Source organism: Choloepus didactylus, chromosome 14 (assembly GCF_015220235.1).
Source record: "Choloepus didactylus isolate mChoDid1 chromosome 14, mChoDid1.pri, whole genome shotgun sequence".
Taxonomy (NCBI): Eukaryota; Metazoa; Chordata; class Mammalia; order Pilosa; family Megalonychidae; genus Choloepus; species Choloepus didactylus.
Window position 1 is genome coordinate 54409905 of NC_051320.1, and position 16463 is coordinate 54426367.

Below are 16463 nucleotides of genomic sequence, written 5' to 3' on the forward strand. Positions count from 1 at the left end.
ACTTCGGGCAATGTCCTTAAACCCTCTCTCTGAGATTGAGCTTCCCCTCTGAAAAGTGTAAATACAACACCCACTTCAAAGAGTGGTTGTGAGGATTTAAGAAGAGACTATATGCAAAAGTGCCTGACATGGTACCTAATACAAAAGTTAGTTGAGTCTTTCCGCCATCTTGGAGCCTGTGGAGGCCTGCTGGGAACAGGACTTCTAAAACGGCAACTATGTCTGGAAGGCTGTGGTCCAAACCCATTTTTGCTGGCTATAAGCGGGGTCTTCAGAACCAGAGAGAACACACAGCTCTTCTTAAAATTGAAGGCGTTTATGCCCAAGATGAAACTGAATTTTATTTGGGCAAGAGATGTGCTTACGTGTACAACGCAAAAAACAATGACTCCTGGCGGCAAACCTAACAAAACCAGAGCAATCTGGGGAAAGTTAACTCGTGCTCATGGAAATAGTGTCATGGTTCGTGCCAAATTCTGAAGCAACCTTCCTGCTAAGGCCATTGGACACCGAGTCCGTGTGATGCTGTACCCTTCAAGGATTTAAACTTTATTGAAAAATAAATAAATAAAATCGTGGGGAAAAAAAGTTTGTTGAATATTAAAATAATTATTTTATGATTTGAGGAATCTTTTGGAAATGCAAATAATAATCGACATTATGTGTGGGTTATGTGTATGTCTCATCGTAAAGACTGGATCTTATAAAAAATATTTCCTCAGGTGGGATATATTCATTAACTGCCACACAAAATATCTACCATTTGAAAGATATCACACACACACACACACAATCAATTAATTTATCCTCAAAGAGCAGTTCTCCCTCTCTGCCATGCCAACAAGGTATCTCATACTTCCTTTTCTAGTAAGATTAAAGAAATCAAAAATTAAAGCATCATTTCATCCATTCTTTTATTAAGAATAGCTTTTTCCAGAAACCATTAAAGGTAGAAGAAGTTTGAAAGACCTACAAAGAAGCAGTAGATTCCACGCCTCCTGCTGTAGGCTCTGCAAGGTGGCTTTTTCACCGTTTCAAATGCGCTGTCTCCCCCTGTGCTTAGGCATAAGCCTGCACAAGCTCCCAGAGGGAGCTTATTCCTCAAAATAAAGGAAGTGTTAAACAACCAGCTTCCAGCCTAGTGTTGGAATGCAACAAAGGATGCAAAAAATTTTAACATGGGAATAAGCATGGTGTCTAGAGTAGGTCTCCACAATTGAGACTCAGTTTCTCTTTCTGAAACATAAGTAGAACTGCCCTCCCTGCCTCTCCGAGTTATTATGTGGACCACATGACTATGAGTGGCAGCAAAGCATTATTTTAAAGTATTATCCAAATGGAATGCGTTGTTATTAACCATCATGCACTAGATAAATATTAAGTGACCACTGTTCTAGGCTCTGGGAATACATCATTAAATAAACAGACCAAGGTCTCCGCCCCTCATGCAACTTTCTAAGTAATCATAATTTCAGTTTGAGATTAGCCCTAAAATAAACAGGGCAATCTAATTTAAAAAAACAAACAAACAAAAAAACCCAGGGTGGAGATGGGAGTGGTTCTACCTTCGAGAGGGCTCTCTGAGGCTGGAGATTTGGGAGCTGAGGCCTGAGCGGTCCCTGGGAGCATCATTCCAGACTGAGAAGAGCATCGGCTCAGCTCCCGAGGTGGGCGTGCGCTTGCGGTGTCAATGAATTAGGAAGACCATCAGTGTGGCTGAAGGAAGGCGAGCAAATGGCAGAGGGACAGAAAAACGTATGGAAGCCAGAAGCCAGGTCATCTAAGTCACTGTAAGGATTATTTCAGAGACCTATGGAAACGCCCACATTTCTGAAACTGTTTAATTGCATCAGCACATAGCCTCTTAATATTTAGACTAATTGATTTCCTACAGACATAATGCCTTGGATAAATCCATGATTTAACAATCATCCAATGGATCAGAACACTGAGTAACCAGCAGCTGTACCAGAGCCTTTTTAAAGAGGGCAGCAGTGTAGATAGATTGCATTTCAGGAGTAGAACCAGATGCCGGCTTCTCACCTCTCGTGGAAGAAACATCTCCTCCTATCCCACTGTGGGTTCCCAGATCCCACCACCCCCTGCCAAATGGCAGGAGCTGAGCCTGAGGTAGAACAATATTTTCAGGGCCTGGAGATTCAGACACCATCAGTGCCACAGGGGAAGGGCCACTAACTCAGGACTCCCTGCTCTGATCCTTACTAGTTATGTAAACTTGAATGAGTTAACCACCTAATAATGATAAAAGTAAACATTCATTTATATGTGCCAGGCACAGTTCTAAGGATCTTATATGTATTAATGCATTTAGTCTTCAGTTTCATCATATGTAAAGAGGAAATAATAATGGTGCCTACTTCATAGGTTAGGACATTAGGTGTATGTAATTTATACACAATAAATATTTGTTCCCTCCTCCCTTCACCTCAGAAAACTAAAATGGCTGCCTTCAAAAGCACTAGAAAAGATAAAGTATATAAAGCTCCTCGCCCACAGTAGGTGCTCAATATATCATAGCAATGTATCATAGATGGTAATGATACCAAGTCTTCCCCAGCAAAGCCAAGTCCTAGTTTATCAGAAGGGTTAAAGCCCTTCTGAATGACTGACACAGGCCAACTAATCATTGGTACATCTTGATGCTAACTTATTCTAGAGGCCAGTTAAGAGCCTGACACGTTATAGATGCTGAACAAATATTCATTCTTCTCTGCTGAGGCATAGTTTTATGATCAGACCAGAAGCTACCTAAACAAATAGCTGTCCTACCTCAGAAAAAACAGCTTAACATCAACTGTAGAAAAAAAATCGAAATCTAAATCCGTGTTTTGAGTGGGCCTTCTCCAATATCAAAACTATGCCACAGCAGGGAGGGTGACAACTTGAGAAGGGCTTCCATCAGCCATGTCAGGAACCACCGCTAAGTAAGAGGGCAGTAGTAAAGTCACACACAAGCAGAAGAAAGGGTCAGGGGAGCTTGTTTTAGGCAGATGGGCCCAAAACAGAGAATAAACCCTGGTGATGAGAGAAGAAAGTAGAGAATGTTAACAAGCCAAGATTTCTCAAGCAAGAGCTGCCTGCATATTGCCATATAGATACTATAGTCTCTCCCAGGCTGGCACCATACACAACATGCCCTGAGGGATAAGAGTTGAGGGGCCTCTCCAATATCTGCTCCCACCCCAGACCGAAACAAGACCTCACTTTGGAAGAGGGCCCCTTTGGGTCCATCGTCTGTACCTCTGAAGGCCTCTGTGAAATGCCAAGATTGGACTGATGAGGGATACAGTCTATCCATCAGCACCTACCAGTAGATGAGGGTGTATTGTCTCAGCAGATAAGCCAGCTCTTGTCTTAGGAAACTGAGAGTAGAGTTCAGAGATAGGACATGAATCAGAAAAAAACTTTGTCAAGTTCTAAAACAAGAACAAGCCAAAAAAAAAAAAAAAAAAAAAAAAATCTATGGTTAAAAAAGTATCAGATACCTAGTGTTCTTTTTTACTTCAATTGCTCTTTTTCACTCTAATTATTATTCTTGTTATTTTTGTGTGTGTGCTAATGAAGGTGTCAGGGATTGATTTAGGTGATGAATGTACAACTATGTAATGGTACTGTAAACAATCGAAAGTACAATTTGTTTTGTATGACTGCGTGGTATGTGAATAAATCTCAATAAAAAAAAAAAAAAAAAAAAGTATCAGAACAGTGGTTGCCTGGGGTGGAGGGGTTGATTGGGACCTGGAAATTCTATATGGCAATAGAGTCATAGGTTACATGGCATACCCATTTGTCAAACTTGTCTAGGTAAGGTCTGTGCATTTCAATGTATGTGAATTTTACCTTAAAAAATTATAAGAAAAATAATAATGGAATTGGCGGGGCACGGATGGGGGTATAAATGACATAGGAATGGCAGAATGTGATGGGTACATGGGAGTTTGTTACACTATTCAGTTTACTTTGTACAATATATGTTTGGAATTTTCCATAACAAAAAGCTAAGAAAAGTCTTTGTCAGGAGAAGATGAAGGTGGTGCCAGGGGCCAGCAAGGGTCTATGTGACATAAGAGTCCACAAAGAATGGGTAATAGACAAAAATTGCCCAGGGTAGGTAAGCCCTTTGCCTCCTGCACATTTCTTGTTAAATTTAATCCTACATATTACATATTATTTTCATTGTTATTATGAATCGGATCTTTTTCTGTTGAATTTTCTAATTGTATACAAAAAAGCTAATACTTCTATTTATTTGTACAGGCCACTTAATAGTCACAAGCATTCTAAGGGGAGGGGAAGTAGAAGTTAAACCTTGTTTATATGTGTCCCAGTCCAGCCCTATAGCTTGAGAGACTTCGGAGGAGAGGGACCCACGAGCCCAAATTAAAATTGCTTAAGAAACTTCCACAGGAAGATTTTTGTATTCCCAGAAATGAGTCTCATCCTATAAAAAAATTGGGGGGTGGGGAGAGGTTAGTGAATAGGCTTAATGTGTCGATAGATTTCTCCACCATGGAAGGGGGTTGACAGAACAAGGCCTGCGGACTCATGGAAATTAGCAGTAATGAGACATAAACAGTCAAACCTCAAAATAACATCTCGGCCTTTAGAATCAACACAGCTCTCCTGTCAGCCTGCACCTGGCCCGGCCGGCTGGGTCTGGGAGCCAGTGGGGTTTTAGGTCCCTTTTAACAGCTGCCAAGAGCACATTACTCATGGCCGGGATGCTGGCTTTTTATGTTGCCACAAGTGGCCCAGCCGTTGTTTGGGCCTGGCTGAGTCCATTGACAGTTTTTCTCAAAGCTGGGGCTTTGCGCTCTGATTTTTCCAGCAGCTCCAGTTTGTCCAGACGTTACCAGTGTACACTGAGCAAGGCCCCCAGGCTCCTGTGCTGGCCTGTAGCCATGCTCACGGCTGGCCACAGCCTCAGTCCCCTGGAGAGAAGAGACAAAAGGCTGAAGTTAGAACAGCAGAGGCTACATCTCACCTGAGAAACTGTTTGATCTGTCTTCCAGTACATGGGATTCTAACACAGTGTAAATAGCTGGGAGGTGCCCAGTGAACACAAAAACTACCTACAAAGGGCATACCTGTGAAACGGTGCAAAAAAGCCTCATTGTAATATTTGGTTTGTCATACACCCTTGAAATGGGTTGATTGGTTGAGTGGATGAGTTTGCTTACGGTGAGTATACCACGTTAAAAGGGTCCTTTCTGAGTTTCTAAACTACAGAACAATGGGACCTGGTACAATTGGATTTGTAGTTAAATTCTGAAGGAGTCCTTGGTATCTGATTATGAAAAACTCATCATATTTTACTCTCATTATTTAATATCTGTTTTCCTTGATAGGATTTAAGTTCTTCAAGGGCAGGAGTTCTGTCTTATGCACTGTTTTATCTTCAATACCTGGCCCAGAGAAAGTCCTCAGATAAATCTTTATTGAATTAATGAATATGTTATATCTTTGCATTTGAGGGTCTGGAGATATTTCATGCTTCACTGGTTCACTTGTAGCAGATATTGTTAGCTGGGTGTCTAGAAGCCATTCTCAACTCTCACTAAAGAGGGTGGAGAGCCTCCCTTGCAACTAGGGGTAGTCATGTGACACATTTCTGGCCCATAAGGCATAAAAGAGAGTCTGCTGGGGTACTTCTAGGAAAGATATTTCGTTTCCTGATTTTAAAAAAAAAGTTAGACAAAAGAGAACTTGCTGGTATTGCCCCATCTTCCTTCTTTTTGTTGTGAATGTGGACTGTAAAGCCAGATGCTGTGGCAGCCATCTTGCATACAATAGTGAAAAGCATGAGGGAAACCCAACAGCTAAGGACTATAGAGCAGAAACATAAAAATAAGATGGGTCATTACGCTTCATGAAATCTCTGGAACCACCTACAAATAGCCATTTTTTTTTTCTCTAGCCTTTTTGTTAAGTGAGGTAATATAAATCTCTGTTACTTTTGAGACACTGTTAGTCACATTCTATTTTCTATTACCTGCATGCAGATACTTCATGACTGATACACTTTTCTATCTTCCACACTAGGGAGACACAGGACAAAGACTGATTCAACTTATTATCCTCAAGCACGTACATAGTAAGAGCTCAATAAGCATTGAATGAATGAATGACTCATCAACAAAAGAATAATAGATGAATAAATGATGATGAATCAAGAAATGAATAAGAAGGATTGGAGCTGATTTAGACAATAAGCATTTATTGAGCTTCTACTATATATGAGGCACTGCTGGTTGCTGAGTGAGGGTTGTTGCTAGAATTTATTATTTAGTGGAATATTTCAGAACTATAGTATTTATAAGGTCTTGGGTACAAACTGGCATAATACTTGGTTCTTGCTCTTTGATTTATCTATAATAAATATATATTTTGTATTTATATATTATGGCTTCTCAAAGTATGTGTTTGCTTATTTTCTTTTTTCCTCATAAACCGTGCAATATTAAAACACCACAGAATTAATACACGCATAGTCATTCTTGAAGCTTAAAGAAAAGTAACTTTCTGTGTTTATTAGGAAAATTCTTTCTATGAAATATGGAAACTATTTTGCTCCTTTGAAATTAGCTAAAATTGGTTCCGCTGAGGATTGTCAGAACTCTGGCTGTTTGCTGACATCATTTCATTTAGAGCACTAGGATATGCACTATCCATGGGTTTTCAAAATGTTTGATGTTTGGAATTTTTAAATTAGAAAAAAATGTGGAGCCTTGATCAAATGGAAAGGTCTTAAATATATCTAATGCAAATGGTAACGATGCAAAATGACCTATGTTAGAAGAAAGTCTGAAATAACAAAAAAGTACAGCAGTAATACAAATATTATGTTAATAAGTCTGGGAATTGATTTTGTGGGTATTATAATAAAATTTCTCTTTTCCTTTCATGCTGCGCTTCATCAGGGCTCAAGTGGAACAAGTGTAATAAATGTCCCATCAACAGGTGGCAACACTTGCATTGTTTGCTTTTTAAAGTGGGCCTTGATTACACTTCAGAACAAATGCACTGATAGATGGTGAAGATTAATATAATTTTTAAAGCAACCAGGTCCATAAATAATAGCTTCATGCAAACATAAAATGTGAGATGTGACAGAAGAAATTCATTTAAACAAACAAACAAAAAACTAAAGCACTAATTGCAAAAATGGCCCAAGAAACCCCAGGGGCATTTCCTCCAACACAAATGGCTGAAACAAATTAAAGGCCCAGAGTTGGGAGATGAATGGTTGTGCAGCCTGAGGTCTATGAACAAGATGGAACGCTCTGGAGCCATTGAAAATTTCAAGTTCAGGGACCTGACCAAGACATGGAAATATCTATGTGGAATAAAGTTAAGTGAAGAAAAGAACATGAAACTGTGTATACACACAGATTATAGCTTTGCAAAAACATGTGTGCATATGTTGACAGTGATGGGAGAGAATTTGGAGGCATGTCAATGGTTTTATGTTGAGCCAGTCAATCGTTTTTATTTTATTTCTTTTATTTTGGAGGTGGTTTAGATTCATGATGCAAGAAAAAGAAAAACCGTGGCACTAAAACCACCCCTGGCATCCTGAAAGGATTGGCTGGCCTTCTTAAGGGGCTCATGGAGGTTTGAGGGCTTGGAGAGCCCATATCAAGGAAGTAGGAGAGCATGAAGAAGAGATCCCACTGTTTCCCCTGAAAACTTTGTGAAGAGGTTGCCCTCCCTTGGCAGGCCTCCCAGCTCTTGTTTCTTTAAACTGCAGTTTGGACAGCAGGGAGAACCCTTGTCTGTTTAATAAGTTTGTGAACAAAGGCTGATTGCTTCCCTTGTCAATAAACAAACATTATCTGCTTCTGTTTCTCTGCTAAATTGAGTTTCTGCTTACCCCAGCTGGTTATATAAAGACTTTATGTACACAGGGAAAAAAAGAAATGACAAGATTGTGTAAGCAGGCAGCCCTGTGTAGAGTTGTGAAGTCAGTACAGTTTACTTCACAGAGTTCCTGGTTTCTAATTTATGCACACTTTCCTCTTTCAAAGGCCCAGGCAGCTCACGTTGCCCCTATTTTCATCTCTCATCAACCTATTAAGGGCTCAATGTATTTCTTCCCAGGATTCTTTAAATTTTAAAAGATCATGAGAAAGGGCACAGACAAAGGAATGAATCACTATAAACTGAATTTGGGGCATGGAGGTAGGGTTTGTATTTGGGAATGAGAACCTTAAATCATGCTACATAGGGAACAGTCTTTGTAAAAGCCAGAAGCAAGGATCAAAGAGTTTAGCTTTCTAACTCAAGGTCAAACAACTAAAAAGAGGGAAAATCAGGATGAGAAATCAAGTCTGCAGAGAGCAATACAGACAATGAGAGGCTGTGAGAGTTCAGAGGAATGGGGATGAACCCAATTTTCTCTACCCATGGGAGAGTGGACTCTGGGATCATTGCCCCCAAAGGATGGACACTGTACCCATAAAATGGCACGGGATTGTTGTCAGTCTGTGGCACAACATGATATCAATCAGAAAAAAGAACACATATTCTCTGATTCCGTGACATGGCAGGGAGAAACAAAGACAGGGACCGGGAGGGAAACTGAAGGGAATATTTACCACACCAAATATCAGAGCTGCTAGATTCCCTTTGGAAAGCTGTCCTGCAATGAGATGGTGGTGTTCCAACCTTCCCCTGGTATCCACAAGACTGTTGGGTTGGTTGGATGGAGGGGATGCGCTGGTGCCTGCTGGCTCTCCAAATTCCTCCATCAGATTCTGATTGCCATCTCTCTCTGTACATCAGGTTGCCATGGCTCTCCGGGCAATCTCTAAGACAGATTTTTAATTCTTCCTTTGGTTCAATAGTGCTAATTTTTCTGGCATGTTTAGTGGATGCTTTACTTTTCAATTAAAGGTGACAATATAAGGCAGTCATATAGTATCACAAGGCAAGAAAGGACACTGTGAAAATCTAAAGAGAGGGATGTGAATATTCTGCAAAAAGTTCATTAGTTCTCTCAAGATCATGGAGCAGATTGGCAGCAGAACTGAAGAGAAAAACTGTTTTCTGTACTGTATGCCTCACTCACGCATTTATCTGAGAGACAAGGTTTTGAGGAAATTGTGTTACAATATCCTTAGCATTTTATGGTATAGAAGATATCCCCTTAGTCTCCAATGTTGAGACTCTAAACTCATTCAAATGCCCCTAATTTTAAAGATTTTTTTCAGTTCCTCTTTCCTTCTGAAATTTGTATTTTTGTTGGCCCAAACACCACTTTTTGATTGCCCTTGCTGAGAATGCAGTCTCTAAAGCACTCCATTTAATCTTTGAATCAGCTCAGGAAGATGGAATTACCATCCCTGGAAAACTGCAGTTTAGTTTCAAGGAACTCGCTGCAGCTGCAACAATAAGATGGAAATGTGACTGGTTTGGAGGAGGCAAGGATTAAAGGTATGGGATTAAGAGAGCCTTTCTTGCCCTAGTGAGTAGAATGATCACATAAATCACAGGCTAACCGTGGCTCCACTCAGCCCATATTAAAGTATATAGCATCACAGCCTCCCTGTAATCAGGATTTGTCATCTTGAGCATCAGGATGGAAGACACAGATGCCAAAGAGGGGCCAGAGGGAAAACAGAGGAAGAAGAGGAAATGAATGATTTTGGTGACAGTGACTACTATTTTGATAGGAACCAAAATGTCTGCAGTATTTCAAGAGCCATGTGTAAGGGCAAGAACTGTTGGAAATGTGCCTTTCAACTTCAAAATATGCCTGACCATAAGAATGCAGATAAGCGCCGGGAGTGGGGTGGGGTGGCACCAGCTGGAACTCCACGGGCTGCTTGTGTTTCCTTTCTTGATATTTCTTCCTAGATCACATCTGCAGCTGCTTTTATCTACTCTTTAGATGTTCTTGTATTTGGGGAATTATTAATTGTAAAGTAAATACCTACTCTCTGACATGGAAATGCAATTTATTGGCCAGCTACAGAACTGGTTGTCTCCGAATGCATAGATGGTAACCCTGGAAATTTCCACTCTAACCAAGATGCTGTTTATGGAGATTCAAGTTCATCACACCCCGTGCTCCCCCTATACTAGTGCTGTGGGTTCAGACATTAAAAAAAATGCCCTATTCCAGAGAAATAAAAACAATGATGTTACCCAGCAATATGAATTGGGAGATGGAAAGAAGTTTTTGAATTAGAATCAAGGCCTTGAAAGAATGCCCAGCGGCGTGGAGGCACAGTTGCAAAAGCAAGGCCATCAATCTTGTTAAAATGGGGCCAAGATGTGTTGAGATTTTGGACAATACAAGACTAAGTTAGGACAGGACAGTGGTGAAACCACCAGGAAACTGACCCCAGAATGTCTAAGACAGTGTCTCAGGACACAGCAGGCTTAGGTGCGATTCAATACCAGCTGGTTCAAACTAGTGGCCAAGGCAGGTTGTTGACAGCTTCCAGCCAGCAGCTGTGGGCAATGGTGTGGTCAGAACCACAGGGGCCCTGGGACCAGAATCCAGTCCAGGCTGTGTCAGGGCCACAGCCAAACAAAATGAGGTTCACAGTGTATCCCAGCTACATATAGAGCCAGGAGTTCTAGGCTGGGTAACCCAGCAGCTATCAAGCTGGAATCCAAAACTCTAGATGGGCTCAGTTCTGAGAGGGTGAGGGTAGTGATGCTTCCACTATAGTGCTACATTAGCCCAGGGCTCAATCTCTGAATATCAGATCATGCTTGCAAACCAACATCATTCCAAATCTCACAGGAAGACAGGGCTGAGGCTATTTATCTCCTTCCTGTCATGGGCAGCATGGGACCAGGTGTTGGCCTGTAGTGGAAATGTCATTTGTCTGCTCAACAGTCCTTCCTTTGGGAATGACTTCTCTGTGATTGACTGTGGTTAGGGTATTGTCCTCCCAGTACACAGGAGTGGAAATAGCTCTCAAGTCTGGCCAATAGATTATTCTGCTCCCTGTCCCACAGTTATTTATCCAGCAGTAGGCATATCACACAAACTGAGCCAACTCTTCTTTTGAAGGTCTTCTACTGCTACTGTTACTACCAACGATTACTGAGTGCTTACCATGTGCCAGGAACTGTTCTAAATGCTTCACATGTATTAACTCATTTAATCCTTATAACAATTATCTCCACTTTACAGATGAAGGAACTCGGACAAAGACATATCAAGTAACTTGTCCAAGATCACACAGTTAGTAGGTGGTGCAGACAGACCCTATAATTAGACAGTCTCATCTCAGAGCCTGTGCTATTATTAACTTGTATACCATCAAGAAAGACACACTTGCTTCCTCTGCAATTGTAATCTATAAGGATAAAGTAAGCTTGAGCTACCAGTGGCTATCTTCCCAGGTCTTGGGATGTGTGTTATCTATAGTAGGGAGAGGGAGGCCATATGTTATGTAAGGGAGAGAAAAGAAAAAGAGAGAGAGAGAGAGAGAGAGACTGACTCATGATATTATCTTAGTTCCTGGATATAGATGTGTCTGAAGCCTCTCAACTCATGGATTTGTCAGTTACTTCTACTAGAAAATTCCCTTTATTGCTTAAGCTAGTTAGATTTGGGTTTTTGTCACTTGCAAACAAAAGTCCTGACTAATATAGACTTTTCTGTAAGGTGCTTTAGTACACACTGTGAGGACTGGTGAAGATAAGAGCAGAAGAAATAAATCAGAGTGTGTTAAGAACAGGTCGGCTCTCTCTCTAGCTAAGCCAACTTGACAGGTGAAATCCCTGCCCTCCCCCCTACGTGGGATCTGACACCCAGGGATATAAATCTCCCTGGCAATGCGGAGTATGACTACCAGGGAGGAATCTGGGCCTGGCACGGTGGGATGGAGAGTATCTTCTTGAGCAAAAGGGGGATGTGAAATGAAATGAAATAATTTCAGTGGCTGAGAGATTCCAATGGAGTCGAGGGGTCACTCTGGTGGGCACTTTTATATACTATATAGATAACTTTTTTAGGTTTTAATGAATTGGAATAACTAGTAGTAAATACCCAAAACTATCAAACTACAACCCAGTAGCCTTGAAGCTTGAAGACAATTGTATAACAATGTAGCTTACAAGGGGTGACAATGTGATTGTGAGAGCCTTATGGACCACACTCCCCTTTATCCAGTGTGTGGATCGATGAGTAGAAAAATGGGTGCAAAAAACTAAAGGAAAAATAGGGCAGGAGGAGGGGGGTGATTTGGGTGTTCTTTTTTTACTCTTATTTTTTATTCTTATTTTCACTTTTTCTGGTACAAGGAAAATGTTCAAAAAATAGTTCAGAGTGATGAATGAACAACTATATAATGGTAATGTGAACAACTGATTGTATACTTTAGGTGATTGTATGGTGTGTGAATAAATATTAATAAAATAAAAACAGGGTGGCATTCTACAGCATGCATACAGTTGTCACAATGTGGCATTCCACAGCTCCAGTTATCCTCACATTATCACATTACCTCTGTGATGGTCTGTGAACACACTACTGTCTCTCCACAGTCATAGCCCCTGACCCCTGGAGAGAAGTCTAAAGTTAAAGCAATTCAAGGCTATCAACTCATCAGGAGAAAATGTTTGATCTGCCCTATCAATGCCTGGATTTATAGCACCCTGCAAATAACCTGTAGAATCCTGTTTGAGCACAAAAAGGTCACACCTGTGAGACTGTGAGACGCAAGATAATTGCAATGCTTGTGCTTGAAATATGCCTACATGCCTCCTTTAAAAGTATGGTGGATTAGTTGATGATTTGGTTGGTTGGTCCTTCAGGAATAGCTAAGCACATTTAATATGTATTCCAGCTTGACTAGTTAAAAGTGTCCTTCCTCGATTGCTGGGCCACAGAGCAGTGGGGCTTGGTGTGGTTTGGCCTTGATATAAATACAAATAAAGCTGTGAGAATAGATTCTGGCACCTAATAAGTGTCATTAACCAAACACCGTTCTTTTCTACTCTTCTTGCTTTTCCAATGATTCTGTAATACTAGTATTACTTTTCTATTTAAAAAATCAAATTACAATAAATTGCTGACTATCCTAAGAGGAAACACAAACTCTATTTTAAATGCAATTTTATTGTGATATAATCACATAACATATAATCTTTCAAAGTATACAATCAGTTGTTCACTATATGTTGTTCACAGTCATATAGTTATGTTTTCATCACCACAAACTTTGAACATTTTCATTACTCCAAAAATAAAATAAAAATTAAAATAAAAAAGAACATCCAAAATATCCCATTTCCTCCCCTCATTGTTCATTTACTTTTTTTAATACAGTTTAATTGAGATATAGTCACACACCCTACAGTCATTCACAGTGTACAATTATTCATAGCACCATCATACAGTTGTATGTTCATCAGCAGATTCAATTTTTGAACCTTTTCCTTACTCCAAAATAAAAATAAAACCAAAAAAGAACACCTAAATCTTTCCATCCCCTCCATCCCACTCTATTCTTCATCTAATTTTTGTCCCCATGTTTCCACTTGTCTGTCCATACACTGGATAAAGGGACTGAGAGCCACAAGGTTTTCAGTCACACAGTCACACTATGCAATATACATAGTAACACAATCGTCTTCAAGAATCAAGTTCACTGGGTTGCAGTTTGACAGCTTCAGGTATTTCCCTCTAGCCATTCCAACACACCAAAGACTAAAATGTAATGTCTATATAGCACATAAGAATACCCTCCAGAGGGACCTCTCTACTCCATTTGAACTCTCTCAGCCACTGGAACCTTATTTTATTTCATCTCTCTTCCCCCTTTTGGTCAAGAAGATTCCTCAGTCCCACAGTGCTGGGTCCAGGCTTATCTGCGGGAGTCGTGACCTGCGTTGCCAGGGGGATTTACACCTCTGGGTGTCATGTCTCACGTAGTACAGAGGGTAGTGAGTTCAACTGCCGAGTGGGCTTGGGGGGTGGGGTGGGGCACAAATCTGAGCAACAAAGAGACTCTCTGGGGGGGATTCCTAGGCACAGTTTTAAGTGGGCTTAGCCTCTCCCTTGCAGCAGCTGCCTCACAGGGGAAAGCTCCCAGATCGAGGGCTCAGCCCACTAAACTGGCAGTCCTCAATGGGAAACACAAACTCTTTACTTGTAAACCCTGGCTTTATGGGCCAGAGGACAATTTCCAAACCTACTAACAGACTCCATTGTGGGAGGAGCAGGGAAAGGTTTAACAAATGGATGAACTACAGGAAGAATCTCGAATCAATATTCCCACACATGAATAAGTGTTAGAGTGGAAAGGATTTTGAGTTTAAAGACTAAGGACAAGTGAGTGCCCAGGGTCACACACCTGATTAGTAACTGCATTGCAATTAAAAGATCAGGTTAGTACAATTAATTGTGCCAGCCTCTAATTCTGTATTGACAATGAAAATAAATTCCTACATTTAAAGAAAAATAATTTATTTTTAATTGTAAAATATATATATATAACATAAAAATTATTTTAACCATTTTAAGTGGACATTTTTGGACATTAAGTACATTGACAATACTATAATTTTCACCACTATCTACATCCAGAATATTTTCATCAACCTAAACCAAATCCCATACTTATTTAGCAATAACTCCCCATTTCTCTCTTCCCAAACCCTTGTTAATGACTCTTCTCCTTTTGTCTCTGTGAATTTACTTATTCTAAGTATTTCATATAAGAGAAATCATACATTATTTGTCCCTTCATGTCTGGTTTATTTCATTCAACATGATGTTGTTGTGGTTTGGAACTGTATGTACCCCAGAAAATCATATACTTAAAGCTAATCCATTTTTGTGGATGTAAATCTATTGTAAATAGGACCTTTTGGCCCAGGGTGGGTCTTAATCCTCTTACTGAAGTCCTTTATAAACAGGATGAAAAGAGAGAGAGAGAGAGAGAGAGAGAGAGAGAGAGAGAGGTTGAGAGAGAGCACCACCAGAGCAAGAACCTGAAATCAAGGAAACTAGAAAGAGAAGGGAGAGGCCAGCAGACGCTTCCATGTGGCAAAGGAGTCAACGATCACCAGCAGCTGGTCTTTGGGAGGAAAACATTTCCTGATGATGCCTTGATTTGAACATTCTCATGGCCTCAAAGTGTAAGCTAATAAATACCCATTGTTTACAGCCAACCCATTTTATGGTATTGGCTTTGAGCAACCTAGCAAACTAAAACAGATGTCTTCAAGGTTCATCCATATTGTAGCATGTACCAGTACTTCACTTCTTTTTATGACTGAATAATATTCCACTGTAAGGATATACCACATTTTGTTTAGCCATTCATCTGTTGATGGACACCTGGGTTACTTCCACCTTTTGGCTGCTGTGATTAATGCTGCGATGACCACTGGTGTACAAAAATTGTCCGAGTCTCTGCTTTCAATTATTTTGGGTGTATAACTACGAGTGGAATTGCTGGGTCATATGTTAATTCTATGTTTAACTTTCTGAGGAACCATCAACATGTTTTCCACAATGACTGCACCATTTTATACTCTCATCAACAATGTGTGAGGGATCCTATTTCTCTGCATTCTTGTCAACACTTGTTATCTTCAGTTTTTTTTAATAATACCCAACTTAGTGGGTATGAGTGGTATCTCATCATAGTTTGTTTGCATTTCTCCTTTGGCTAATGATGTTGAGCATCTTTTCATGTACTTATTGACCATTCAGTATCTTCTTTGGAGAAACGTCTAGTCAAATCTTTGGCCTATTTTTTAAATTGTGCTGTCTTTTTGTTTTTGAATTGTAGAAGTTCTTTATATATTCTGAAATGCTTATCAGATATATGGTTTCCAAAGATGTTCTCCCATTCTGTACATTGCCTTTTCACTTTCTTGACAATATCCTTTGGTGCAGAGAAGTTTTAATTTTGATGAAGTCCATTTTATCTATTTTTTCTTTTGCTTGTGCTTTTGGAATAAAATCTAAAATTCCACTGCCCACAATGAGGTCCTGAAGATATTTCCCTATTTTTTTGGTAAGAGTTTTATAGTGTTAGCTCTTATATTTAGGTTGCTGATCCATTTTTAGTTGATTTGTGTATAAGGTGAGAGATAGGGTTCCACATTCATTCTTTTGCATGTGGATTTCCAGCTGCCTCAACATTTGTTGGAGAGACAATTATTTTGTCCATTGAATGAACGTGGCACCCTTGTAAAACATTAACTAGCCCTAGATGTGTAGATTTAACTCTGGATTCTCAATTCAATTCTATGGTCTATCTGTCTATCCTTATGCTAGTACCACATTGTTTTAATTACTGTAGCTTTGTAGTAAGTTTTGAAATCAGGAAGTGTGAGTTCTCCAACTTTATTCTTCTTTTTCAAGATTATTTGGTTATTCAGGGCCCCCTGCAATTCCATATGAATTTGAGTATCAGCTTTTCCATTTCTGCAAAGAAGGTGCTGAAATTTTGATAGGGATT

The 16463-nt window shown here is 40.0% G+C and overlaps 1 pseudogene; it reads left to right on the forward strand.

The window, feature by feature from the left end:
• The first annotated feature begins 218 nt into the window (after positions 1–218).
• Positions 219–546, forward strand: LOC119509450 (annotated as a pseudogene).
• Positions 547–16463: the final 15917 nt, after the last annotated feature.